Here is a 27,218-nt window from a genome sequence, read left to right on the forward strand (position 1 = left end):
CATACATATATATATATTCATATATATAATATATATATATATATATATATATATATATATATATATATATATATATATATATATATATATATATATATGTATGCAGCTGATTTTTGCATTTATTTAATTTACAAAGAGCAGATAAAAGGCCTAGATGTCATTTCAAGTGTGGTATATTCATTTGGAATCTGGTGGAGGTCATCTCTCAATATGAAGTCCAAAGAGCTGTCACTATCAGTGAAGCAAGCCATTATTATGCTTTAAAATCAAAACAAGGCGATCAGAGAGATAGCAAAAACATGAGGTGTTGCTCAACTGCTCAAGATCCAAAGCATAGCACCTCATCAGTGAAGCATGGTGGTGGTAGTGGCATGCATGGATCTCTTATATTTATTGATGATGTGACAGCTGACAAAAGCAGCAGAATGAATTCTGATGTGTTTGGGGCAATATTATCTGCTCATATTCAGCCAAATACTTCAAAACTCATTGGAAGGTTCTTCACAGTGCAGATGGACAATGACCCAAAGCATACTGCGAAAGCAACCATATCATTTTTCAAGGCAAAGAAGTGGAATGTTGTGCAATGGCCAAGTCAATCACCTGACCTGAATCCCATTGAGCATGCATTTCCCTTGCTGAAGACAAAACTGAAGGGAAAATGCCCAAAGAACAAGCAGGAAGTGAAGACAGCTGCAGCAGAGGCCCGGCAGAGCATCACCAGGAACGAAATCCAGCGTCTGGTGATGTCTATGTGTTCCACACTTCAGGCTGTCATTGATTGCAAAGGATTTGCAACAATGTATTAAAAAGTGACAATTTGATTTATGTTTATGTTAGTTTGTCCAATTACTTTTGGTCCCTTAAAAAGTGGAAGTCACATATAAAATGTGTTGTAATTCCTACACCGTTCACCTGATTTGGATGTAAATACTCTGAAATTAAAGCTCAAAGTCTGCACTTAAAGCACATGTTGATTGTTTCATTTCAAATCCATTGTGGTGTTGTACAGAGCTGGAATACTGAAAATTGTGTCAATGTCCAAATATTTATGGACCTAACTATATATATATATATATATATATATATATATATATATATATATATATATATATATATATATATATATATATATATACCGGGGTGGAGTGGAATATACGTTAGGTCATGAATGAATAAACACAAGAGGCTATATCATCCCTACAAGCCTGTTTTGCAGGGAAACCTACAAAACAGGCTTGTAGGGATGATATAGCCTTTTGTGTCTTTTCCTGACCTAACGTATATATATATATATATTTTGGGGTCGCGGGGGGTGCTGGAGCCTATCTCAGCTGCATTCAGGCGGAAGGCGGGATATATATATATATATATATATATATATATATATATATATATATATATATATATATATATATATATATATATATATATATATATATATATATATAAATGTGTTAAAGTTAAAAAGTTATAGTACCAATGATTGTCACACACACACTAGGTGTGGTGAAATTATTGTCTGCATTTGACCCATCCCCTTGTTCACCCCCTGGGAGGTGAGGGGAGCAGTAAGGAAATCATTTTGGTGATTTAACCCCCAATTCCAACCCTTGATGCTGAGTGCTAAGCAGGGAGGTAACGGGTCCCAATTTTAAAGTCTTTGGTATGACTCGGCCGGGGTTTGAACTCACAATCTACCAGTCTCAGGGCGGACAGTCTAACCGCAAGGTATAGGTATATGCTCACACAAGTTCTGTAAATATTTTAAATTTGGAGCATAGTTTTCACAGCTTTTTGGTTGCTCGAGGTAGGTAGCGTTTTAAAGGAACTCTTATTTAAAGGCACAAAAACAGGTTGGGTATAAAGAACCTTACATTTATGAATATACAACTTAGACAATAGTATAATGAGGTTGCAAAGGGAAAAATCCTTTTCAAGTATTTTTTCATACTGTGTAAATCCAAATACACTTTTCCTTTCTATAAATATTTTATGAAGGCGCATCTTTGCAACGGTACGAACTGTGATATTTTAAATCGTTTATCAATGGTTCACTATTAATATTATTTATTCAGAGAATAGATTACATAGTAGTAAGAGAATAAAAAAAAACAAAGGGTAGATTTAAAAAAATCAGGAGTATCAGCGCCACAATTACATTTTTTATCTTCTGTCATTGCAATGAATGACACACGAGGTTTATTTTTTAATGTTTTTTTTAAACAAGGCACTTAACTTAAATTATTGTCTGCGGCCTAACAAAAAGTAAACATTTTAAATGATCAGTATTGTAAAATGATGTACAGTATTTGATGTGAAAAACATCTAATTATTTGCTATTTAAGGCAGCTGAGCACATCGTTCAGCTTTCTGTACGGTTTCAAAATAAACACTATATTTAAACAACTGTAGTTTTGTTTTGTATGGTATATTTTATATGGTGTTGTTTTTTAAATAAAGATCACTAGAATAAAAATGATAACGGTGAACCATAGGCAGCAAACGCATAGATATCATTAAAAAAAAGATGCTGCATTGGGTGCTGTGGCGCAGGAAATTTGTCCGCCATCTTGAACAGGTATTCAACTCCTCTTTGAGCCACAGAAAGAACAAGGAAGAACACGATACAGGTAATTGTGATTGATCAGATTTGTCATCAATATGGACACACGGATGGTGGTGATTCCGGAACTGTTCTTGGCTATGTCCTCACCTCTAGGTTCATCCAGGATCCCTTGGAGCTTAAATCAGTCAGAGCATCAGTTAGGGTTGATGATGTTTTAACTATAATACATTCTGGAAACAAATTATGTCTTTATATGCTATGCTTTGGGTGTAATTCTGTAATGTGTCCGTTTTTCATGTAAGGCAACAGGAACGACAACCCAGCTGAATGCCAGTTCCAGGTCATTTCCGCCGTTTGATGGTTCGCTTTGGTGTCTTACAAAGTGAGACCAGTATTGTGGCAGCTCAAGATAATCACAGGTTCTCTCTCTGCAGTAGAGATGTCCTCTGCTGAAACTGCAGAAAAACACCCATCTCCATTTGCCAACCTTTTGGCCATCGTGTGTGACCACAGTTAACTTCCCACTCGGATTGCTGGTCTGGTGGACAATTGTCTGGTCTACGTAGGAGGATGTGTAGTCTGGCAGACACTACAGAAGCTGTCCGGTGATGTGTGCTGTGTGACAAAAGCTACCACCTTTGAGCCCTGAAAAACAACAGCAGCCTAGTGAATCCATCACAAGGTACAGGGAAGGTTTGGTTCCATAATTTAAATCTCTGTACATTAAAGTAGTTATTTTCTTATTTTCTCTGTTTTGCAAAATGTCTTTTTGCATATATATATATTTGCATATGTATATACATATATATGTGTACCGTATTTTTCGGACTATAAGTCGCGGTTTTTTTCATAGTTTGGCCGGGGGTGCGACTTATACTCAGGAGCGACTTATGTGTGAAATGATTAACACATTACCGTAAAATATCAAATAATATTATTTATCTCATTCATGTAAGAGACTAGACGTAAAAGATTTCATGGGATTTAGCGATTCGGAGTGACAGATTGTTTGGTAGACATATAGCATGTTCTATATGTTATAGTTATTTGAATGACTCTTACCATAATATGTTACGTTAACATACCAGGCACGTTCTCAGTTGGTTATTTATGCCTCATATAACGTACACTTATTCAGTCTGTTGTTCACTATTCTTTATTTATTTTAAATTGCCTTTCAAATGTATATTCTTGGTGTTGGCTTTTGTCAAATACATTTCCCCAAAAAATGCGACTTATACTTCAGTGCGACTTATATATGTTTTTTTCCTTCTTTATTGTGCATTTTCGGCAGGTGCGACTTATACTCCAAAAAATACGGTATATATGTTTATATATATGTATATATATATATATATATATATATATATATATATATATATATATATATATATATACACATATACATATATATATATATATATATATATATATATATATATATATATATATATATATACATATATATATGTATTATATATTATATAATAATGTAAGTACCGGTATATTATATATCCATCCATCTTCTTCCGCTTATCCGAGGTCGGGTCGCGGGGGCAGCAGCCTAAGCAGGGAAGCCCAGACTTCCCTCTCCCCAGCCACTTCGTCCAGCTCCTCTCGGGGGATCCCGAGGCATTCCCAGGCCAGCCGGGAGACATAGTCTTCCCAACGTGTCCTGGGTCTTCCCCGTGGCCTCCTACCGGTCGGACGTGCCCTAAACACCTCCCTAGGGAGGCGCTCGGGTGGCATCCTGACCAGATGCCCGAACCACCTCATCTGGCTCCTCTCCATGTGGAGGAGCAGCGGCTTTACTTTGAGCTCCCCCGGATGACAGAGCTTCTCATTCTATCTCTAAGGGAGAGCCCCGCCACCCGGCGGAGGAAACTCATTTCGGCCGCTTGTACCCGTGATCTTGTCCTTTCGGTCATAACCCAAAGCTCATGACCACAGGTGAGGATGGGAATGTAGATCGACCGGTAAATTGAGAGCTTTGCCTTCCGGCTCAGCTCCTTCTTCACCACAACGGATCGATACAGTGTTCGCATTACTGAAGACGCCGCACCGATCCGCCTATCGATCTCACGATCCACTCTTCCCTCACTCGTGAACAAGACTCTGAGGTACTTGAACTCCTCCACTTGGGGCAAGATCTCCTCCCCAACCCGTAGATGGCACTCCACCCTTTTCTTGGCGAGAACCATGGACTCGGACTTGGAGATGCTGATTCTCATCCCAGTCGCTTCACACTTGGCTGCGAACCGATCCAGTGAGAGCTGAAGATCCTGGCCAGATGAAGCCATCAGGACCACATCTTCTGCAAAAAGCAGAGACCTAATCCTGCAGCCACCAAACCGGATCACCTCAACGCCTTGACTGCGCCTAGAAATTCTGTCCATAAAAGTTATGAACAGAATCGGTGACAAAGGGCAGCCTTGGCGGAGTCCAACCCTCACTGGAAACGTGTCTGACTTACTGCCGGCAATGCGGACCAAGCTGACACTGATCATACAGGGAGCGGACCGCCACAATCAGACAGTCCGAAACCCCATACTCTCTGAGCACTCCCCACAGGACTTCCCGAGGGACACGGTCGAATGCCTTCTCCAAGTCCACAAAGCACATGTAGACTGGTTGGGCAAACTCCCATGCACCCTCAAGGACCCTGCCGAGAGTATAGAGCTGGTCCACAGTTCCACGACCAGGACGAAAACCACACTGTTCCTCCTGAATCCGAGGTTCGACTATCCGGCGTAGCCTCCTCTCCAGTACACCTGAATAGACCTTACCGGGAAGGCTGAGAAGTGTGATCCCACGATAGTTAGAACGCACCCTCCGGTTCCCCTTTTTAAAGAGAGGAACCACCACCCCGGTCTGCCAATCCAATGATATTATACATCATTATATATTATTTTGTGAATATATATATATATATATATATATATATGTATATATATATATATATATATATATATATATATATATATATATTTATGTGTGGGAAAAAAATCACAAGACTATTTCATCTCTACAGGCCTGTTTCATGAGGGGTTCCCTCAATCATCAGGAGATTTTAATGGGAGCATTCACATACCATGGTTTATATAGGGCACAGAGTGGGTGGGTACAGGCTGGTGTAGGGGCGTGGTGATTGGCTCATGTGTTGCCTAGGAGGTGTTTCCGTCTGTGGCGGCATGCTGATACAATTTCGCTGCGCTTGTTGAGGGATGACAGGTCTGGACGGTATATAATAAACAGCAAAAACGTCTCAACTAACATTGGCCACAAATTCCTCAGTCTGATTGACAAACACTTCCCCAAAGGCAACACCCTAAGAAAAGTATTCAACAAGAACAACATTAAATTGAGCTACAGCTGTATGAACAATATACGACAAATTATCTCAAACCACAACAAAACAATTGCAAATGAGCCGTCGGCCCCCGGACAGAGCGACCCCAAAACCAACAAAGGCTGCAACTGCCGCAAGAAACCTGATTGCCCTCTCAACGGGGGGTGCTTACAAACATCAGTTGTTTACCAATCTAAGGTAACACGCAAGGACATTAACACATCCGACACATATGTAGGATTAACCGAGGGAGAGTTTAAAACCAGATGGAACAATCACAAGGCTTCTTTCAGGAACCAAAACCTGCGGAATACCACAGAACTCAGCAAACACATTTGGGACCTCAAAGACAATAATGTTGAATATTCAATAACATGGCAAATTCTTGCATCCAGCACACCTTACAATAGTGGTAATAAAAGATGCAACCTATGCTTGAAAGAGAAACTGTTTATTATATACCGTCCAGACCTGTCATCCCTCAACAAGCGCAGCGAAATTGTATCAGCATGCCGCCACAGACGGAAACACATCCTAGGCAACACATGAGCCAATCACCACGCCCCTACACCAGCCTGTACCCACCCACTCTGTGCCCTATATAAACCATGGTATGTGAATGCTCCCATTAAAATCTCCTGATGATTGAGGGAACCCCTCATGAAACAGGCCTGTAGAGATGAAATAGTCTTGTGATTTTTTTTCCCCCACACATACATATATTGCGCTCTACTACGGTATCGAGCACTATTTTTTGGATAACCTTATTAAGACATATATATATATATATATATATATATATATATATATATATATATATATATATATATATATATATATATATATATATATATATATATATATATGTATGTGTGGGAAAAAAATCACAAGACTATTTCATCTCTACAGGCCTGTTTCATGAGGGGGTTCCCTCAATCATCAGGAGATATATATATATATATATATATATATATATATATATTCCCCTGACGAGCAGGGAAACCTGCGAAACAGACTTGTAGGAATGATATAGCCTGTGTTTTTTCCTGACCTAATGTGTGTATGTATATATATATATATATATATATATATATATATATATATATATACATATATATATATATATACAATTATGTTTATATTCAAGGACCTTTGTCATACAAGTGTGCGAAAATATAGTCCAGTGAGTACCACTACAACATAATTAATGATGAAAGGTGTTTGCAAAATACCGGTCTACAGTCTAGTCTGAATATTGTATTATTGTTAATCCCACTGTAAACATTAAAATACCACAATTCATTTGCACTTCAGTGATGGATTAAAAGTGCTGACACTTCATTGAGCCTGTCACTAGATGGAGATGTTGACCGGTTTAAGATGGCGGCCCTACGGCTAGTCGGCGCCAATAGGCAGTAACGGTGGATGCAGCATCTCTATATTAGATATCTACGAGCGAACGAACATAATTGCCGTAAACCAAGTTGACGGGAAGTAACGTGGGCTTTGCGCATGCGTGGATCGATCGGGTCTTTCGGTGCCGGTCGGGTAGTGAAAGGTCAACATCTCCATCTAGTGACAGGATCAATGAAGTGTGAGCACATTTAATCCATCATAATTTTCTCAACACTTACCTTTTCACGCGGTTTTTTATGCAAACTTCATACATGAAATTATTATACAGTGCAAAGGAATTGTTGTATTTTAATGTTCTCAGTGGTATTGACAATAATGCAATATTTAGACTAGACTGTATATGTATATGTTTATATATGCATGTATGTATATGAATGTGTGTGTGTGTATATATATCTATATATACATAAATAATGTATACATATATACATGTACATACATTATACATATATTTATATATATATAATGTATGTACATGTATATGTACATACATTATAATTATATGTATATATAAGGTATGTACATGTACATATGTACATATGTACATACATATATACATGTACATACATTATATATGTATGTATATATATATTGTATGTACATGTAATACACACATTATATATATAAATATATATATATATATAAATATATATATATATATATATATATATATATATATATATATGTATATAATGTATGTACATGTATATATGTATGTACATGTACATATATGTACATGTATATTCCATATTCCAGTGGGTTTCAAACTCTGATGTATGAAATGAAAGTTAATTGTTATTGTCATCCCCATCAGAAAACACTGCACCTGATGTTAGAAGGATCATCAGATGCAGCAGGATGAAGATGGTGCTCCAATAGGCAGGGATGTAGCCTCACACTTGAGGTATTAATCAGCTTGAAGGAGAAAAGAAAGCTGAATGAAGAGCTCTCCAAAATGAGTCTGGATGAGAATTTCCTAAAAGACAAAAGACTCAATGGTGAAGAACTACACAGGACTTTCCTCTTTTGTTCTGTTGATGGGTGAGCTGATGCAAATGCTAACATGGATTTTTTTTTAATAAATACTCCTTTTGACTATGCTGGTTGTGTTTTTTGTCAGATTTTGTAATGTTTTCTCCCCTTTAGCTGGAAGTAATCTTACCCATATATACAAATGGAATACAGAGATTTGACTGAAATCCCTTTAAGCATCACACCATGCACATTCACAGGATTGGAGCTTACATTTTCAAAAATAAGCATCTTTATTTGTATTAAATTGTCATTCAGCATCTGTCATGTTTCCTTTTTCTGCAGTGAGGAAGATGCAGAAGTGTCATGCACTGAGAGGCAGAGATGTTGGCGGTACTTTGCAGCTGAGAGACCTCGGATTGGTGGAATATTGACATTTTATAAATATTAATCTTTACTCTTGGCGAAATTTTTAGCGCTCACATTTAGATTTAGATTTAGGTGAACATTTGGATTTAAGATTTAGGTTTATGTTTTGATTTAACATTTAACGCTCACATTTAGATTTTTTTAAATATTTAGATTTAACATTTAGGTTTGGATTTAAATTTAGATTTAATATTTAGTGCTCAAATTTAGATTTAAGATTTAGATTTAACATTTAGTACTCATGTTTAGGTTTAAGAAATAGATTTAAAATATGTATTTAGATTTAACATTTAGATTTTGATTTAACATTTAGCACTCACATTTAGATTTAAACTTAACATTTAGGTTTGGGCGACTGTGATGGGAATCAACACCTCCAAGTCCAAGTCCATGGTTCTCGCCCGGAAAAGGGTGGAGTGCCATCTCCGGGTTGGGGAGGAGATCTTGCCCCAAGTGGAGGAGTTCAAGTACCTCGGAATCTTGTTCACAAGTGAAGAAAGAGTGGAACGTGAGATCGGCAGGCGGATCGGTGCGGCGTCTTCAGTAATGCGGACGCTGTATCGATCCGTTGCGGTGAAGAAGGAGCTGAGCCGGAAGGTAAAGCTCTCAATTTATCAGTCGATCTACGTTTCCATCCTCACCTATGGTCATGAGCTTTGGGTTATGAGCGAAAGGACAAGATCACGGGTACAAGCGGCCGAAATGAGTTTCCTCCGCCGGGTGGCGGGGCTCTCCCTTAGAGATAGGGTGAGAAGCTCTGTCATCCGGGGGGAGCTCAAAGTAAAGCCACTGCTCCTCCACATGGGAGGAGCCAGATGAGGTGGTTCGGGCATCTGGTCAGGATGCCACCCGAACGCCTCCCTAGGGAGGTGTTTCGGGCACGTCCGACCGGTAGGAGGCCACGGGGAAGACCCAGGACACGTTGGGAAGACTATGTCTCCCAGCTGGCCTGGGAACGCCTTGGGATCCCCCGGGAGGAGCTGGACGAAATGGCTGGGGAGAGGGAAGTCTGGGCTTCCCTGCTTAGGCTGCTGCCCCCGCGACCCAACTTCGGATAAGCGGAAGAAGATGGATGGATGGATTTAGGTTTGGATGTAACATTTAAGATATAGGTTTAGATTTAAGATTTAAATTTAGATTCAACATTTAGATATCATTTTTTGAGTTTTTAAGTTAATTTAAATTATAATAATTTAAGTTAAACTTAAATGTGATGGAAAAATAGCTAAATTTGAGAAAAGTGAGTTAAATCTGAAAAATATATTTGCTCGAAAAGTGTAACTGAACTTTTACAATCGGCGCCCCATACAGTACACACAGCAAGTATGCTAACATGCGTGACGTGAGAACATTAACATGCTAACGATTTTTTTGTCTTTGATAACTTTTAGCTCATTTTGTATGTTGTAACCAATAACTCATGAATTTCGATACTTGGCGCCATCTTAGAAGTATGCCGTCTCTTATATTAGCATGCTAACAATTTTTGCTAGCTTTCAGCTAATTTTTTGTATTTTGTACCCCATACAGTATTACTGACTGCCAACACTGACTTGTAACAAAACCGTTACAACATGATATGAATAAATAGATTAGATTCAGGGTTTGTTTGAATATGGAAAATATTGCATCTTAATTAAATTCTTATCGTGTACATTGTGATTTTGTTCATACAACTTCAAACAAAGAAAGACAACGCATGAAAGTTTTTTTTCCAGATTGCGCCGCTGTAGTGGCTGTCGGGATGGACAAGCTTCACAGTGTCTTGGCTGAATGAGCAGATATCGGACACCTCGGTCTCCTTAAACGCATCCCCGCTCATCCATGCGGACTGGACACTGGCGGAGAGTTGGTGGGCGGCCAAGGGTGGAGTCGGCTGTCTTGGTTGCTTTGTTGGGTCTGCTCCTCCCCCACCCCAGCAGACAATGGCGTGGAACACTGCAGAGGCCACCATAGTGTATATGTTTTTGTTGTTGTTTTTTACTTTTGTAGCTGTATGCAGAAATGGCTGGTTGCATCAGCTCTGCTCTTTTAATGTCTTTAATGTCCTTTGTGTTCTTTGATGTGTCCCTCTTACACACATGCTTATATGTGCTATAGCAGTGTTTTTCAACCTTTTTTGAGCCAAGGCACATTTTTTGCGTTGGCACACCACCAGCAGAAATCCTTCAAAAACAAAACTCAGTTGACAGTAAAAAGTCGTTGTCGCAATTGTTGTATATGAATTCAAACCATGACCAAGCATGCATCACTATAGCTCTTGTCTCAATAGGTGTACTGTCACCACCTGTCACATCACGCCCTGACCTATTTGGAGTTTATTGCTGTTTTCCTGTGTGTAGTGTTTTAGTTCTTGTCTTGCGCTCCTATTTTGGTGGCTTTTTCCACTTTTTTTGGTATTTTCCAGTAGCAGTTTCATGTCTTCCTTTGAGCGATATTTCCTGCATCTACTTTGTTTTAGCAGTCCAGAATTTTGCAGTTGTTTTTATCCTTCTTTGCGGGGACATTGTTGATTGTCATGTACATTGTGGACGCCGTCTTTGCTCCACAGTAAGTTTTTGCTGTCGTCCAGCATTCTGTTTTTGTTTACTTTGTAGCCAGTTCAGTTTTAGTTTCGTTTTGTATAGCCTTCCCTAAGCTTCAATGCCTTTTCACTCACCTTTTGTTTACTTTTGGTTTAAGCATTAGATACCTTTTTACCTGCACACTGCCTCCCGCTGTTTCCGACATCTACAAAGCAATTAGCTACTGGCTGCCACCTACTGATATGGAAGAGTATTACACGGTCACTCTGCCGAGCTCTAGACAGCACCGACACTCAACAACAACACATCATTTGCAGACTATAATTACTGGTTTGCAAAAAATATTTTTAACCCAAATAGGTGAAATTAGATAATCTCCCACGGCACACCAGACTGTATCTCACGGCACACTAGTGTGCCATGGCACAGTGGTTGAAAAACACTGTGCTATAGCTATGATGTTTTTTTCCCTTGGCCTCAGTCTGGATTCCCTCTCCAGGGGCCCAGGCTTAGACCATACTTGCCAACCTTGAGACCTCCGAATTCGGGAGATGGGGGTGGGGGTTTGGGGGTGTTGAGGATATATAAGGTTTTCACGTTTCTTATATATATATATATATATATATATATATATATATATATATATATATATATATATATATATATATATATATATATTTATATAAATAATCTGTCCCATGGGACTCCTGATGCAGCAGACAGGTACCGACAGGCCAAGCGGTGTGCGGTGTGCGGCTTCAGCGGTCGCGGAGGCAAAAACTCGGACATGGGAGGAGTTAGGGGAGGCCATGGAAAAAGACTTCCGGACGGCTTCGAAGCAATTCTGGACCACCATCCGCCGCCTCAGGAAGGGGAAGCAGTGCAGTGTCAACACCGTGTATGGTGGGGATGGTGCTCTGCTGACCTCGACTGCGGATGTTGTGGATCGGTGGAGGGAATACTTCGAAGACCTCCTCAATCCTACCAGCACGTCTTCCTATAAGGAAGCAGGGCCTGGGGAATCTGTGGTGGGCTCTCCTATTTCTGGGGCTGAGGTTGCCGAGGTAGTTAAAAAGCTCCTCGGTGGCAAGGCCCCGGGGGTGGATGAGATCCGCCCGGAGTTCCTTAAGGCTCTGGATGTTGTGGGGCTGTCTTGGTTGAAAAGACTCTGCAACATCGAGTGGACATCGGGGGCGGTACCTCTGGATTGGCAGACCGGGGTGGTGGTTCCTCTCTTTAAGAAGGGGAACCGGAGGGTGTGTTCCAACTATCGTGGGATCACACTCCTCAGCCTTCCCGGTAAGGTCTATTCAGGTGTACTGGAGAGGAGGCTACGCCGGATAGTCAAACCTCGGATTCAGGAGGAACAGTGTGGTTTTCGTCCTGGTCGTGGAACTGTGGACCAGCTCTATACTCTCGGCAGGGTCCTTGAGGGTGCATGGGAGTTTGCCCAACCAGTCTACATGTGCTTTGTGGACTTGGAGAAGGCATTCGACCGTGTACCCCGGGAAGTCCTGTGGGGAGTGCTCAGAGAGTATGGGGTAACGGACTGTCTTATTGTGGCAGTTCGCTCCCTGTATAATCAGTGTCAGAGCTTGGTCCGCATTGCCGGCAGTAAGTCGGACATGTTTCCAGTGAGGGTTGGACTCCGCCAAGGCTGCCCTTTGTCACCGATTCTGTTCATAACCTTTATGGACAGAATTTCTAGGCGCAGTCAGGGCGTTGAGGGGATCTGGTTTGGTGGCTGCAGGATTAGGTCACTGCTATTTGCAGATGATGTGGTCCTGATGGCTTCAGCTCTCACTGGATCGGTTAGCAGCCGAGTGTGAAGCGACTGTGATGGGAATCAGCACCTCCAAGTCCGAGTCCATGGTTCTCTCCCGGAAAAGGGTGGAGTGCCATCTCCGGGTTGGGGAGGAGATCTTGCCCCAAGTGGAGGAGTTCAAGTACCTCGGAGTCTTGTTCACGAGTGGGGGAAGAGTGGATCGTGAGATCGACAGGCGGATCGGTGCGGCGTCTTCAGTAATGCGGACGCTGTATCGATCCGTTGTGGTGAAGAAGGAGCTGAGCCGGAAGGCAAAGCTCTCGATTTACCGGTCGATCTACGTTCCCATCCTCACCTATGGTCATGAGCTTTGGGTCATGACCGAAAGGACAAGATCACGGGTACAAGCGGCCGAAATGAGTTTCCTCCGCCAAGTGGCGGGGCTCTCCCTTAGAGATAGGGTGAGAAGCTCTGTCATTCGGGGGGAGCTCAAAGTAAAGCCGCTGCTCCTCCACATCGAGAGGAGCCAGATGAGGTGGTTCGGGCATCTGGTCAGGATGCCACCCGAACGCCTCCCTAGGAAGGTGTTTCGGGCACGTCCGACCGGTAGGAGGCCACGAGGAAGACCCAGGACACGCTGGGAAGACTATCTCTCCCGGCTGGCCTGGGAACGCCTTGGGATCCCCCGGGAGGAGCTGGACGAAGTGCCTGGGGAGAGGGAAGTCTGGGCTTCTCTGCTTAAGCTGCTGCCCCCGCGACCCGACCTCGGATAAGCGGAAGAAGATGGATGGATGGATGGATGGATAAAGAATCTGTTGATGTATATCCGTTCGGCCACCGTGTTCAATGGAGAAGTCTGATCTACAAAATGTGCAGGCAGAAATTATTTTTTCCAATCATTTTGGAACTTGCAAGCGTACTTCTTCTTCTTACTCGTCGTCGCCATGTCTCTTCTTCGTTCTTCTGCTTCGTCTCTGTTATGTTTTTGGACATTACTACTTGCTGTAGTTTTGAAGCAATGCATGATGGGAATCCGGATGTTGTATGTCAGTGTATTAACGTGCCGGCTGGAATAAACACACGCTGAGAAATAGCTCCGTGCCTGCCTACTTTATGGGTTATAGATAAACCTATGGATAACGGAGACATATATAATAGTCTCCTTTTCAGGTGAGAGAGGACGCTAAAGGCAGTGCCTTTAAGGCACGCCCCCAATATTGTTGTCCGGGTGGAAATCGGGAGAAATTCGGGAGAATGGTTGCCCCGGGAGATTTTCGGGAGGGGCACTGAAATTCGGGAGTCTCCTGGGAAAATCAGGAGGGTTGGCAAGTATGGCTTAGACTGAATTTTTTTTTTCTCACCCTCCCAGCGTTTACTTGTTTCTCACCTTAAGGGGTGCCGGAAGTTGGCAGACCCGTCAGCGATCCTGTTCTGTCTCCTTATAATGTTTGTCTGATCTTGAATGGGATTGTGCTGAAAATCGTAATTTCCACTTGGGGATTAATAAAGTATTTCTGATTCTGACACTGATGAAAATAAAAAACACAACTTTTCTCCCCACATTTCTTCTATCAATCAAACCCTTTTTATTTCCAAACTTAAATATAAGGATATACATTTTACTTACCTAGCATTTATTAAACGATATTTCAAGACACAAAACATCTACATGATTGTGATTATTAAAAAGGAAGTCTTAGGGTTGACTGCTGGCACAAACGCGATGCACCTGTCAACAGACACGTTTTCGTTTGGATTTGTGTGAGCTGTGGATCAGTACTAATTTGGAAATTCCACCTGAAACATTGGTAGGGCAAAATAAAGTTAAAGTTAAAGTACCACTGTTAGTCACACACACACTAGGTGTGGTGAAATTACCCTCTGTATTTGACCCATCCCCTTGTTCCACCCCCTGGGAGGTGAGGAGAGCAGTGAGCAGCAGCGGTGGCCACGCTCGGGAATCATGGGATTTACTGGGATATAAATAATGGGAAACACTGAACATTCCCCTACTTTGTCAGGCAGTGAATCGCCGAGAGCATCTGCACTGCGTCTAACTCAGTGTTTTTCAACCTTTTCTGAGCCGAGGCACATTTTTGTCATTGAAAAAATTCTGAGGCACACCACCAGCAGAAAACATAAAAAAATGAAACTCAGTAGCTGATATTGACAATAAAAAGTCGTTCACGCAATTGTTGGATATGAATTTAAACCTTAACCAACCATGCATCACTATAGTTCTTGTCTCAAAGTAGGTGTACTGTCACGACCTGTCACATCACGACGTGACTTATTTTGAGTTTTTGGGTGTTTTCCTGTGTTTTAGTTATTGTCTTGCGCTCCTATTTTGGGGACTTTTTCTCTTTTGTTGGTATTTTCCTGTAGCAGTTTCATGTCTTCCTTGAACGCTATTCCCCGCACCTGCTTTGTTTTCGCAATCAAGACTATTTAAGTTGTGCGGACGCTATTCTTCTTTGTGGGGACATTGTTGATTGTCATGTCATGTATGGATGTACTTTGTGGACGGCATCTTTGCCCCACACGCTGTAAGTCTTTGCTGTCGTCCAGCATTCTGGTTTTGTTTATTTTGCAGCCAATTCAGTTTTAGTTTCGATTTGCATAGCCATCCCTAAGCTTCAATGCCTTTTCTTAGCGGCACTCGCCTTGTGTTTATTTTTGGTTTAAGTGTTAGATATCTTTTTACCTGCACACTGCCTCCCGCATATTGTGATCATGACAAACCATGTTCCCGGCATCTACAAAGCAATTAGCTACCTGCTGCCACCTACTGATATGGAAGAGTATTACACGGTTACTCTGTCGAGCTCGAGACAGCACAGACACTCAACAATGGCACATTTGCGGATTATAATTACTGGTTTGCAAAAAATATTTTTAACCCGATTAGGTGAAATTACATAATCTGCCACGGCACACCAGACTGTATCTCAAGGCACAGTGGTTGAAAAACACTGGTTTAACTCATAAATACCCAGAAAGCAATCTGATAAATCTGAACATCAATAACATTTCCAAGGATTCCAAATCCTTGAGTGGTACAATTTGAGAACAACAGTTAGACTTCACATTTCTCTTTTATTCCCACTTTGATAAATCCTCTTGGCATGCATTTAATTTGCGTCCATTAAAGCACCTTTACATAATGTAACATAGCACCATTTTTTCCATATACTTTTTCTTTTATACAGTACTGGGACCCAACCAATAGCATGCATACACTGTTGTTTTGGTGACCATTTCCAGACATAATCATTTCATTTCGAACATTACAAGGCAAGTAACGGATATCGATACAGTACTTTACATGTAGAGGGTGAACGAGTACAGTACACATTAAAGAAAGTGCTAAAGTACAAAATATCGGCGGACATGTTTCTTACTTAAAAAGGAGTATAGGAGACACCATAATATTACATAACATACACCTAGAATGTACACTTTTTACCATGTGCGTTTATTTACTACAGTTTTCAAACCTATCTCTATACCCACTGCTCAAAAAAACCAACACTTCCGCAACAGACAAACACACTTTACAAACTGTAGGTTCCTTTTTTTCTTACATGTTTCTTTTTCAAGACAAATTGCACTTTGATATGTAACATCTTTCCGCTATTGTTTGGTGTCCCTTACCTCTTTCATAATTATATACTCATTTCATTACTTTTGGATTAAACAAACCACACACTTAAACACTCACTCCTCTAACATGCTCGGCCTCGACAGTTAATGACTTTAACATCTGTACACAGATTTAGCAGCTGGACTCTTGTAAATGGGATTTTCTAAAAACAATTGTGAGTTTGCTTGTTCGCGAAATGAGAAAAATCTACAACCTGATGACGTGCTTTAAAAGCAATGGTACAGGAAATAAAATACATATATTTAATATTTCATTATATCTTGATTGACAATGCAATTTAGAAAGACAAACATGGTTCATGACACCGATATACCACCGACGATACCATTCACAGGTGTGAATTTGCTTCATCCCTAACAAGTATTTAGATATGTACAACAGTAAATTGTGAGGTATGTCTGTGATGAGCATGACTCCCCTTAAACTCTGAGTTCATTTTATCATGCCCCTGAAGAGACAAAAAAGCGTTGCTAATAGCTCAAGTATACTGCATGACTATTTGCATATCATTAATAAATCTCTCTCATCTGTAAGTCACATAATGAAATGACAGTATCGACAGTATGGACTTAGTGGTCAAGTTCATAAATCGTTTGAGTGTGTTAACAGTGAAAATGTAACCTCCTGCAGTTTGTTCGAGTTTGGCTCGCTGATTTCAATTGACTTTTAATAAACTCAATTATTATTTGGATATGATGACATAACGTGATGTGACTACACAACCTCAGGAGCGGATCAATGATTATCACTGGGCATCAAAGACATTAATATAAACAGTCCCTATAGTCAGCTGATTACAAAAGTGCAGATATTATTTTCAAATTTTTTTTTGGAGAGTACATTTGGAATTCAATCAACATAATTCCAAGTACCAAACAATTAGCATATGCTAAAGTGATGAAAACCTGACCCACATTTACTCGTCACCATCGTTATCTGTTTTCATAATTGTACATATTGTAATCCATCATTTTCAAATGATTTGTACTTCTAGTTATTTGTGCATGTCCATTGATATGAAAATCATTTCACCCTGATAATTATTCCAGACACTCTAAACCAGGGGTGTCAAACTCATTTTGGATCGGGGGCCACATGGAGAAAAATCTACTCCCATGTGGGCCGGACTGGTAAAATTGCGGCACGATAACGTAAAAATAAAGACAACTTCAGATTTTTTTCTTTGTTTAAAAATAGAACAAGCACATTCTGATCATAATGTTGTTGGGGGTTTTTTTACACTTACATGTTGCGGTTAATAGTGTTCTATCTTTATTTGTCTTTATTTATACTTTCTGAAAAAATTATGTGATATCAAGCTATCAAGATAAAAAGAATAATATCAAAATCTAATTACGGGATGTTTATGTGTTTTTTTTTTTTTTATATATATATGTAGCATAATCTACAAAGATACAAATAATTGCTATTGCGACATCTAATGGACACATTTAGAACAGCAGTTTCTTGCATTTAAAAATCTCGGCTCATTTTTATACTTGGCAAACTCATAACGCGGGCCGGATCCACTGCTCTAAACACAACAAACACACTAAATCCAAATAACTATGAGTCTACACACAACAGAATCACAATAAGTGGCTTTCACCTCACTCAGTCTGTTGGGCATTCATCTTGATGAATAGTTGACTTTTTGTTAACTACCTTTACCACAAGCTGTCATGATGTAGCTTTACCACGTCTCTATTGCAAGGTCACAAAACCTCAGGTCAATAGTAAAGGGTCTGATTTAGGATTCTTCCATGAATTTTAAAGACTCAAACTAGCATTAAGAAGGATAATATTTTCAAATCAAATTTGGTCCAACAATTTGTGAATATTTTTAGATGATTGTGGGCTTACTGATTGGTTTCCATTTAAAATGAGAAGGAATTTTATGTCATATTAAATCATTACACACTGCACAAGGTGGTTGCAAATGGCCATTATTTTATTTTCACATAGGATATGTAAGATTTTATGTTGGAAAACTAAAAACCGTTGGTTGGAACTGGGCTTGAAATATGTTTATACACACTTACAATTAGTACTTTTATGACTGTTATTTGGGGTATTTATTTAGGGCAGGGGTGTCAAACTCATTTGAGCTCAGGGACCGCATGGAGGAAAATCTGTACACATACGGGCCAGACTATTGAAATCATGGCATTAAAACTAAAAAAATAAAGACAACTTCAGATTGTTTTCTTTGTCTTACTTTGGCCAAAAATAGAACAAACGCATTCTGAAAATATTACAATAAAAATATAGAAAAAAATATTGGCTAGATCCATGAAGGAAAGAAGAAAGTGAATGAATGCTTATTACTGATTATACTCACATTTGCATAAAAATGTGTTTTCTTTTGTATTATTTTTTTTTTATGAATTAAATAATGTTTATGACAACCTTTTTCCAAAACACAATATAGAATGTGAGATATAACAGGATAATGCAGACATTTATCATTTGTTTTCAAAACGGTTACAAAAAAGTGGCACCCCAAAAATTGACTGTGGGACCCAATTTTGAAACACTGATGGAGTATTGGCGCGTGCAAAACAGCAGCAGGCGGCCGTGGCCTGCGGGCCGGTTCTAATACTAATCAAATATCATCCCGGGGACCGTAGATAATTCATTCGTGGGCCCGATCTGGCCCGTGGGCCTTGACTTTGACACACCTTATTTGAGACCCAGTGTCTGTTAGTAGATTTGAGAAAGTACAGTATTAAAGTAACTATATGTTTTATTTTCACAATGTCCACATTAAGAACATGAATAAACTGGTGAAGTGGTTAACGCGAGAATGATAAGTGAATAATTAAAATCTCTCGGCCATTACTAGTCTGAACCAAACCGCTATTCAAGTTCTAATAAAAGCAGCACTTTGATGATAACACTAAAAAACACCAATGATTTTCCTTTTTTTTAACTTCAATTTCATGTTGTTTACTTGCCTATCAGTGAATAGTTCGAACAGGCAGCATATTTGCAGAGCCTAGGATGGATAAAGAAGACCCAAGATTTGTATTTATGCTTCTCTATTGTACTCATGGCTCTATTCTCCCATGTGCTTCAGTGGGAGAAAAAAAAACGGTGCAACGACGTGGATTCTTGACACTTGACTTAAGTCTGTCACTGCACGCCTTCATCCAAGATGTCCACTTTGGGTGGAGTAATCGTTAAATGTGGGCTTGCCCTGTCAAATCTGGCCTGCCGCGTTATTCCCCCATCGGCGTAAGTACTTTTGTTCTTACTTGCATCTAAGGTGAAACAATATATTGCACTTGAAGTTTGGATGCAGCGTACGCCACACAAAATAAAATGATAAAAGAAACCTTCAAAAAAAAATCCATCCATCCATTTCCTACCGCTTGTTCCTTTCGGGGTGGCAGGGGGTGCTGCAGCCTATCTCAGCTGCGAAAATATCAAACCTATTTTGATCGCTTTAATTGAGACTAGAGATGTCCGATAATGGCTTTTTTGCCGATATCCGATATTCCCCAACACTTAATTACAGATTCCGATATCAACCGATACCGATATATACAGTCGTGGAATTAAGACATTATTATGCCTAATTTGTTGTGATGCCCCGCTGGATGCATTAAACAATATAACAAGGTTTTCCAAAATAAATCAACTCAAGTTATGGAAAAAAATGCCAACATGGAACTGCCATATTTATTATTGAAGTCACAAAGTGCATTATTTTTTTTAACATGCCTCAAAACAGCAGCTTGGAATTTTGGACATCCTCTCCCATGCTCTCCCTGAGAGAGCATGAGGAGGTTGAGGTGGGCGGGGTTGGGGGGGCAGGGGGGGTTTGAGGTCTAGGGTGTAACGGGGGGTGTATATTGTAGCGTCTCGGAAGAGTTAGTGCTGCAAGGGGTTCTGGGTATTTGTTCTGTTGTGTTTATGTTGTGTTACGGTGCGGATGTTCTCCCGAAATGTGTTTGTAATTCTTGTTTGGTGTGGGTTCACAGTGTGGCGCATATTTGTAACAGTGTTGAAGTTGTTTATATGGTCACCCTCAGTGTGACCTGTATGGCTGTTGACTAAGTATGCCTTGCATTCACTTGTGTGTGTGAAAAGCCGTAGGTAATATGTGATTGGGCCGGCCTGCAAAGGCAGTGCCTTTAAGGTTTATTGGCGCTCTGTACTTCTCCCTACGTCCGTGTACACAGCAGCGTTTTAAAAATTATAAATTTAACTTTTTGAAACCGATACCGTTAATTTCCGATATTACATTTTAAAGCATTTATCGGCCGATAATATCGGCAGTCCGATAATATCGGTCTCTAATTGAGACACCAGAAAACATCCATTGAGGTGAAAATAAAATGGCCATAACCCCACTCTGAATGAACTATCAAAAATCAAAATGCACATTGTTGTCTTGTGAGTGTGACCACAGTAGAAGTGGACACGCGCTGCCATGTTTGAACATTCACAACGTTTAATACTTGTACATACGATTTCATCTAGAGTTATCAAAATTCCGCTCTCCACAATTTTCACGCAACCGAAGAAAAAGACGTCATGGCAAAGTCCGCCTTCATTTTGGACTTAAGATTGGAATGTAGTCTTGCGTCACGTGGCTTGCATCCCCTCTGACGGCGTCTTGTTATGGGTCTGCTGTAAAGCAAGCGCCAATGGGCATGCCAAGGTTTTTTGCTAATTTCTCTTAAATGCGAACCATAACATGGTAATGTTCGGGGGGTGTATATTGTACCGTCCCGTAAGAGTTAACGCTGAAAGGGGTTCTGGGTATTTGTTCTGTTGTGTTTATGTTGTGTTACGGTGCGGATGTTTGTCATTCTTGTTTGGTGTGGGTTCACAGGGTGGCGCATATTTGTAACAGTGTTAAAGTTGTTTATACAGCCACCCTCAGTGTGACCTGTATGGCTGTTGACCAAGTATGCTTGCATTCACTTTTGTGTGTGAAAAGCCGTAGGTATTATGTGATTGAGCCGGCATGCAAAGGCAGCGCCTTTAAGGTTTATTGGCGCTCTGTACTTTTCCCTACGTCCGTGTACCACTCCGTACAGCTGCGTTTTAAAAAGTCATAAATTTTACTTTTTGAAACCGATACCGACAATTTCCGATATTACATTTTAAAGCATTTATCGGCCGATAATATCGGCAGTCCGATATTATCGGACATCTGTAATTTGGATACTTGGTGCCATCTTAGAAGTGTGCCAGCTTCGAACGACCCCGAGCCAGAGGTTCAGGGCACAGATAGCAGGCCCATGAACTTTTCCGTGGGAATCTTCTAGTTGAATTCATAGTTCTGCCGTGGGGGGTGGCGCCAGACTTGTAATTCTCATCTAAAACACTAAGGGGAAGTGTATCCAGAAGGAGCAACCGCAGCTGTCGTTGACTAGATATTTACTTATTACTTGAAAACCACAACATCGGCATCTTTGTCTACACTGGTACTAATAATTCAGAAACATTAGTTTACTTTGAAAGGACGTTTTATTAATAAACCAGAGGGGAAAAAAACGGAATGGAATTAAAAACATTTTTACTGAATGAGACACCGAGAATGTACATGAAAATAAAGAATGTGGGATTTACAATATTAATTATGAACGATAAAACACTGAATATTGACAACATATGAACGTTACACCCCCTTTTGATCGACATATTTTACAATCAAGCGAAATGCAACAAAAATGCAACAAAAACAACGAAATATGAACGCAAAGGCTAAAAAAAACCCACCTACAATCTGATATATCTGATACATCACTAAGTTTTTTAACTTTGTTGGAAAAATCTCCTTCTGCGTCTGTCCCTGACACCCGCATTTCAGGCTTGCCGCTCTGGAAACATTCTGTGGAAACGCTCCCCACCCACACTGCTTGGTGCCTCGTCTGAGCGGCTGTGACTTAGATTACCATAGTAACTAGTATATCATGCAAAAGCGCAGATTACAACCCTTATTATACTTTGTATAGCTCAAGACTTACGGTCATTTAAAAAAATCACTGCACATCATAATGGCAGCTACAGTTTCCATCTTAAAGATCTAAAAAAACTATTTGGGAATGTCCGGCGGGCCAGGTTGAAAAGCTCAATGGCCTTAATTTGCCCAGATCAGAGCTATCCGGTGGTGTTCTTGTTATAATTTTTTTCTTTGAAAAATGTTACTGTGAGAAATGTTGCACCTTTAAATGATCACAAAGTACCACGGTACAAGCAATTCATCGCTTTATCTTACAAAATCAGTTGTCTTTAATAGGCAAATTCTCGAACACACATCAATCAATCATTGTGAAAGCCATCCGAAACCACAACGGCTGTGTGTCCTATGTTGATGTCCACTACAAAAAAAACAGAAAACGAAGAAAAAGAAGCCAAGACACCTACCAACCTATCGCTTGCAACATAAGTTTTAAACCCAGAAAAAATATTCTAATATTTTCAGTGGGCCATATTCTCCCATGCGCATAAGGGGAAAAAAGTGGGGAACTGCACAGCATTCTCCCCCTCAACTTAAGTCTGCATTACTCGCCTTCATCCAAGAAGCGTACTTTTGGGTAGAGCAAGCGGCTCTTTAGCGCCACGCTAGTGGCTCCCTGGAGCTTTTTCAAAAATGTATGACAATGGAAAATATATATTTTTTGTTTTAATATGGTTTCTGTAGGACAAACATGACACACACCTTCCTAATTGTTAGAAATCCCACTGTTTATATTATGGATGCTTCACTGATGAGAGTATTTGGCGTGCGCCATTTTGTCTTAATTTCAGAAGTATTTGAACGCACCGTAGTTTGCTTGCATGTACAACTTTCCTTGATGCTGCCACAGAAAGACGTGTTTTATTGCCACTCCTTCTTTGTCTCTATTTGTCCATCAAACGTTTTATGCTGTGTGTGAATCTACAAAGGTGACCTTTGTTGATGTTATTGACTTGTGTGGATTGCTAATCAGACATATGTGGTCACTGCATGACTGCAAGCTAATCGATGCTAACATGCTATTTATGCTAGCTGTATGTACATAATGCATCATTATGCCTCATGTTTTAGGTATATTTGAGCTCATTTTATTTTATTTGTAAGCCAGTCATTTCCCAGAGTTATCACACCCTCTGAAAAGCATCCGTTTTAGTAATGTTTTCTAATGTTGTAAAAATGTGTAGAATAAATATTACATTTCAACATTTCTGTCAACGAAGATTTGCATCAGCCTGCGACACATAGTTATTTTGATAGTAGGCTAGTGTAGCTAATATAAACACCTCATTTTAACACTTATATAAGGCTTTAGATTGTTTGCGGCTCCAGACAAATGTTTTTTTGTATTTTCGGTCCAATATGGCTCTTTCAACATTTTGGGTTGCCGACCTCTGCCCTGAAGGAAACCTATTATGCTAAACCAACTCTTCTTACTTATTGGTGCTTGTTTTTGTGTAACGCTTCTCCGAATAATCTATCAAAAATCCAAATGCACATTGTTGTCTCGTGACTGCGACCAACACAGTGAAATAGGGTGCACGCGTATCGGCCATGTTTGGACATCCTGGACGTTTATTTCGTACAATTTCATCTGGACTTTGATCATTGAACTATGTGACTATTTAATAGAAAATACATACCGTATATAACAGGGATGTCAAACTGGTTTTCATTGAAGGCCACATAGCAGCCAACAGAGGGCCGCTTGTAACAGCGAATAATGTATTAATTTGCCTCTGGATTTCATTATTAAATATATAAATTGTTTTAAGTAGACTGTCGATTTTACAGTAAACATTTTACATTTACAAAAATGTTACTGTAAAATAGTGTTTTTTAAATCTTCTGCAACATTTTACGGTAAGTGGAAAAACAGTACTACTGTTTTTGTGGGGGGTTTTACGGAAAAAGCTGGCAGCTTAGTTGCCAGAATTTTTGTGTTAAATTTACATTGGTTTTTACAACATTATATTGTTAATGGAAAAACAGTACAAGTTATTTTTTATTCTGGCAATTTAGCGGACAGTTTTTCTACCGTAAAAACAAATGTACCGTCTTTCCATTTACAGTACCGGTAATACACAGTTAAAACAACAACCGTAGATTTTACAGTCAAAAACTGGCAGCTCATAACCAGAATTTTAACGCAAAAAACAGTAGTAGTTTTTTTCAATTTACCGTAATATGCTGTAAATAACAACGTAAAATGTATTGTCATTTTTATTAATTTGATGGGTAGTTTGCTGTAAAGTTAAGTATTTTTTATTTGTTTTATTTAGACAAAAACATGTTTGGAAAGTATGATAATATACTGTAACATTTGTTGCAATAATGGATAATATTTAAGTTTAAAAGGTATGCAATTTCATGCAGTATATATATTGTTTCTGTCAAAATGAAAAAAATCTATTACATTTAGTGACAAAATATTAAGTACTTTATTGACTCATTTCATTTCCAGGTGTTTGCGGGCCAGATGAAATTATGTCGTGGGCCAGATCTGGCTCCCGTCCTTGAGTTTGACACCTGTGGTATGTAATGTAGCGTCTATCAATTGATTTCACTGACTTTTTGACAGTCGACACCAAGTTGTGATGCACACAAACACACAGACACACACACACACTATCAGTTGTCAGCCCCTTTGACGCATCACCGACAACATTTGTACTAAACAAAGCTTTTAATATCACAAATCACATCAGAGTGTTTTTTTAGGGATGTAACGGTATCAAAATCTCACTGTACAATATTATCACTGTATTAAGGACACGGTACGATATTATTGTGGTATATATATATATTAAAAAAAAGACTTAAAATGTATTAAATGAAGTGGCAAGAATGTTTAGGATAAACACACTGTAATTGAACACAAAAATAATGCTAAAATTTTCTAATCATATTTATTAATACAAACATGTATTTTTAAATACAAATAATTGCGTAGGAACATGTATTGTTTCGAGCAAATATGAAAAAAACAACTTAGTTGATGTCTGTAAAGTGACATTATAATCATCCCGTATAAAACAATAATGTTCACTTTAGTGTCCTTTAACTTTCTGAGAAGCAATGTCCTCCACAGTGGACATGTTTATATCTGTCTGGAAAATGCTATTTCTCTGAAAAGTAAACTAACAATTTAACTGTTGATAATGTAAATACCTCACAAACTGATGTTTGCTTCGCTGGATTTAAATATATTTTCTGGATGACAGTTTATAAGGTGGCGATTTGTTCAGGGTGTACGCTGCCTTTCACCCGAGTGCAGCTGGATGCAAATGGATGGATGGATAGAGGATGTATCAAGTAGTTTTTCACTCCACTCCTATTTACCGCTTTGTATTTTTTGTGTGTGATTTCCCTCCATGCGTTGCGACGTGACCTGCTGGCTCTGTGTCGCCTTGGAAACGCTCGAGACAAAATTGGTGCGCTTTGCTTTGCAGAAAGCACACTTTCTTACCTCCGCCAAAGAGGTTGTGTTTTCGCTACGGTTCGTTTTTCTGTTTGCTAGCAACATAATTCAAACTGTTTTTTCAAGAAATGTTAAAAATTTTTTTAAAAAAATCCTCTAATCTTCTACAAACACCCTTCACTTCCTGCGCAGATGATTCTGGGAGACGTTGTTTATTTTCAGACCCGGACAATGCTAAAGCGCCAGAAAAAGACTACACGCCAGGTTTTTGTTTGTATTGTGAAGACTTTGAAACAGTAATATCGTGGTATCTACAAACCCCGTTTCCATATGAGTCGGGAAATTGTGTTAGATGTAAATAGAAACGGAATACAATGATTTGCAAATCCTTTTCAGCCCACATTCAGTTGAATGCACTACAAAGACAACATATTTGATGTTCAAACTAATAAACTTTTTTTTTCTTTTGCAAATAATAATTAACTTAGAATTTCATGGCTGCAACACGTGCCAAAGGAGTTGGGAAAGGGCGTGTTCACCACTGTGTTACATGGCCTTTCCTTTTAACAACACTCAGTAAACGTTTGGGTACTGAGGAGACACATTTTTAAGCTTCTCAGGTGGAATTCTTTCCCATTCTTGCTTGATGTACAGCTGAAGTTGTTCAACAGTCCGGGGGTCTCCGTTGTGGTATTTTAGGCTTCATAATGCGCCACACATTTTCAATGGGAGACAGGTCTGGACTACAGGCAGGCCAGTCTAGTACCCACACTCTTTTACTATGAAGCCACGTTGATGTAACACGTGGCTTGGCATTGTCTTGCTGAAATAAGCAGGGGCGTCCATGGTAATGTTGCTTGGATGGCAACATATGTTGCTCCAAAACCTATATGTACCTTTCAGCATTAATGGCGCCTTCACAGATGTGTAAGTTACCCATGTCTTGGGCACTAATACACCTCCATACCATCACAGATGCTGGCTTTTCAACATTGCGCCTATAACAATCCGGATGGTTCTTTTCCTCTTTGGTCCGGAGGACACAACGTCCAGTTTCCAAAAACAATTTGAAATGTGGACTCGTCAGACCACAGAACACTTTTCCACTTTGTATCAGTCCATCTTAGATGAGCT

The 27,218-nt window shown here is 39.6% G+C and overlaps 1 protein-coding gene across 2 annotated transcripts in view; it reads right to left on the bottom strand.

The window, feature by feature from the left end:
• Positions 1-27,218, bottom strand: part of purg (purine-rich element binding protein G) — a 38,621-nt gene that overhangs the window by 5,297 nt on the left and 6,106 nt on the right. Inside the window, exon 2 of one of the 2 annotated variants that reach the window (XM_061980672.2) lies at positions 8,258-8,310. The exons of the other annotated variant lie outside the window; for it this stretch is intronic. The gene's annotated coding sequence lies outside the window, so the exon portion shown is untranslated. Of the gene's footprint in view, positions 1-8,257; positions 8,311-27,218 lie in introns of those variants that run through there. 2 annotated transcript variants of the gene reach the window in all.

This window comes from Nerophis lumbriciformis, linkage group LG20, assembly GCF_033978685.3.
Source record: "Nerophis lumbriciformis linkage group LG20, RoL_Nlum_v2.1, whole genome shotgun sequence".
Classification (NCBI taxonomy): Eukaryota; Metazoa; Chordata; class Actinopteri; order Syngnathiformes; family Syngnathidae; genus Nerophis; species Nerophis lumbriciformis.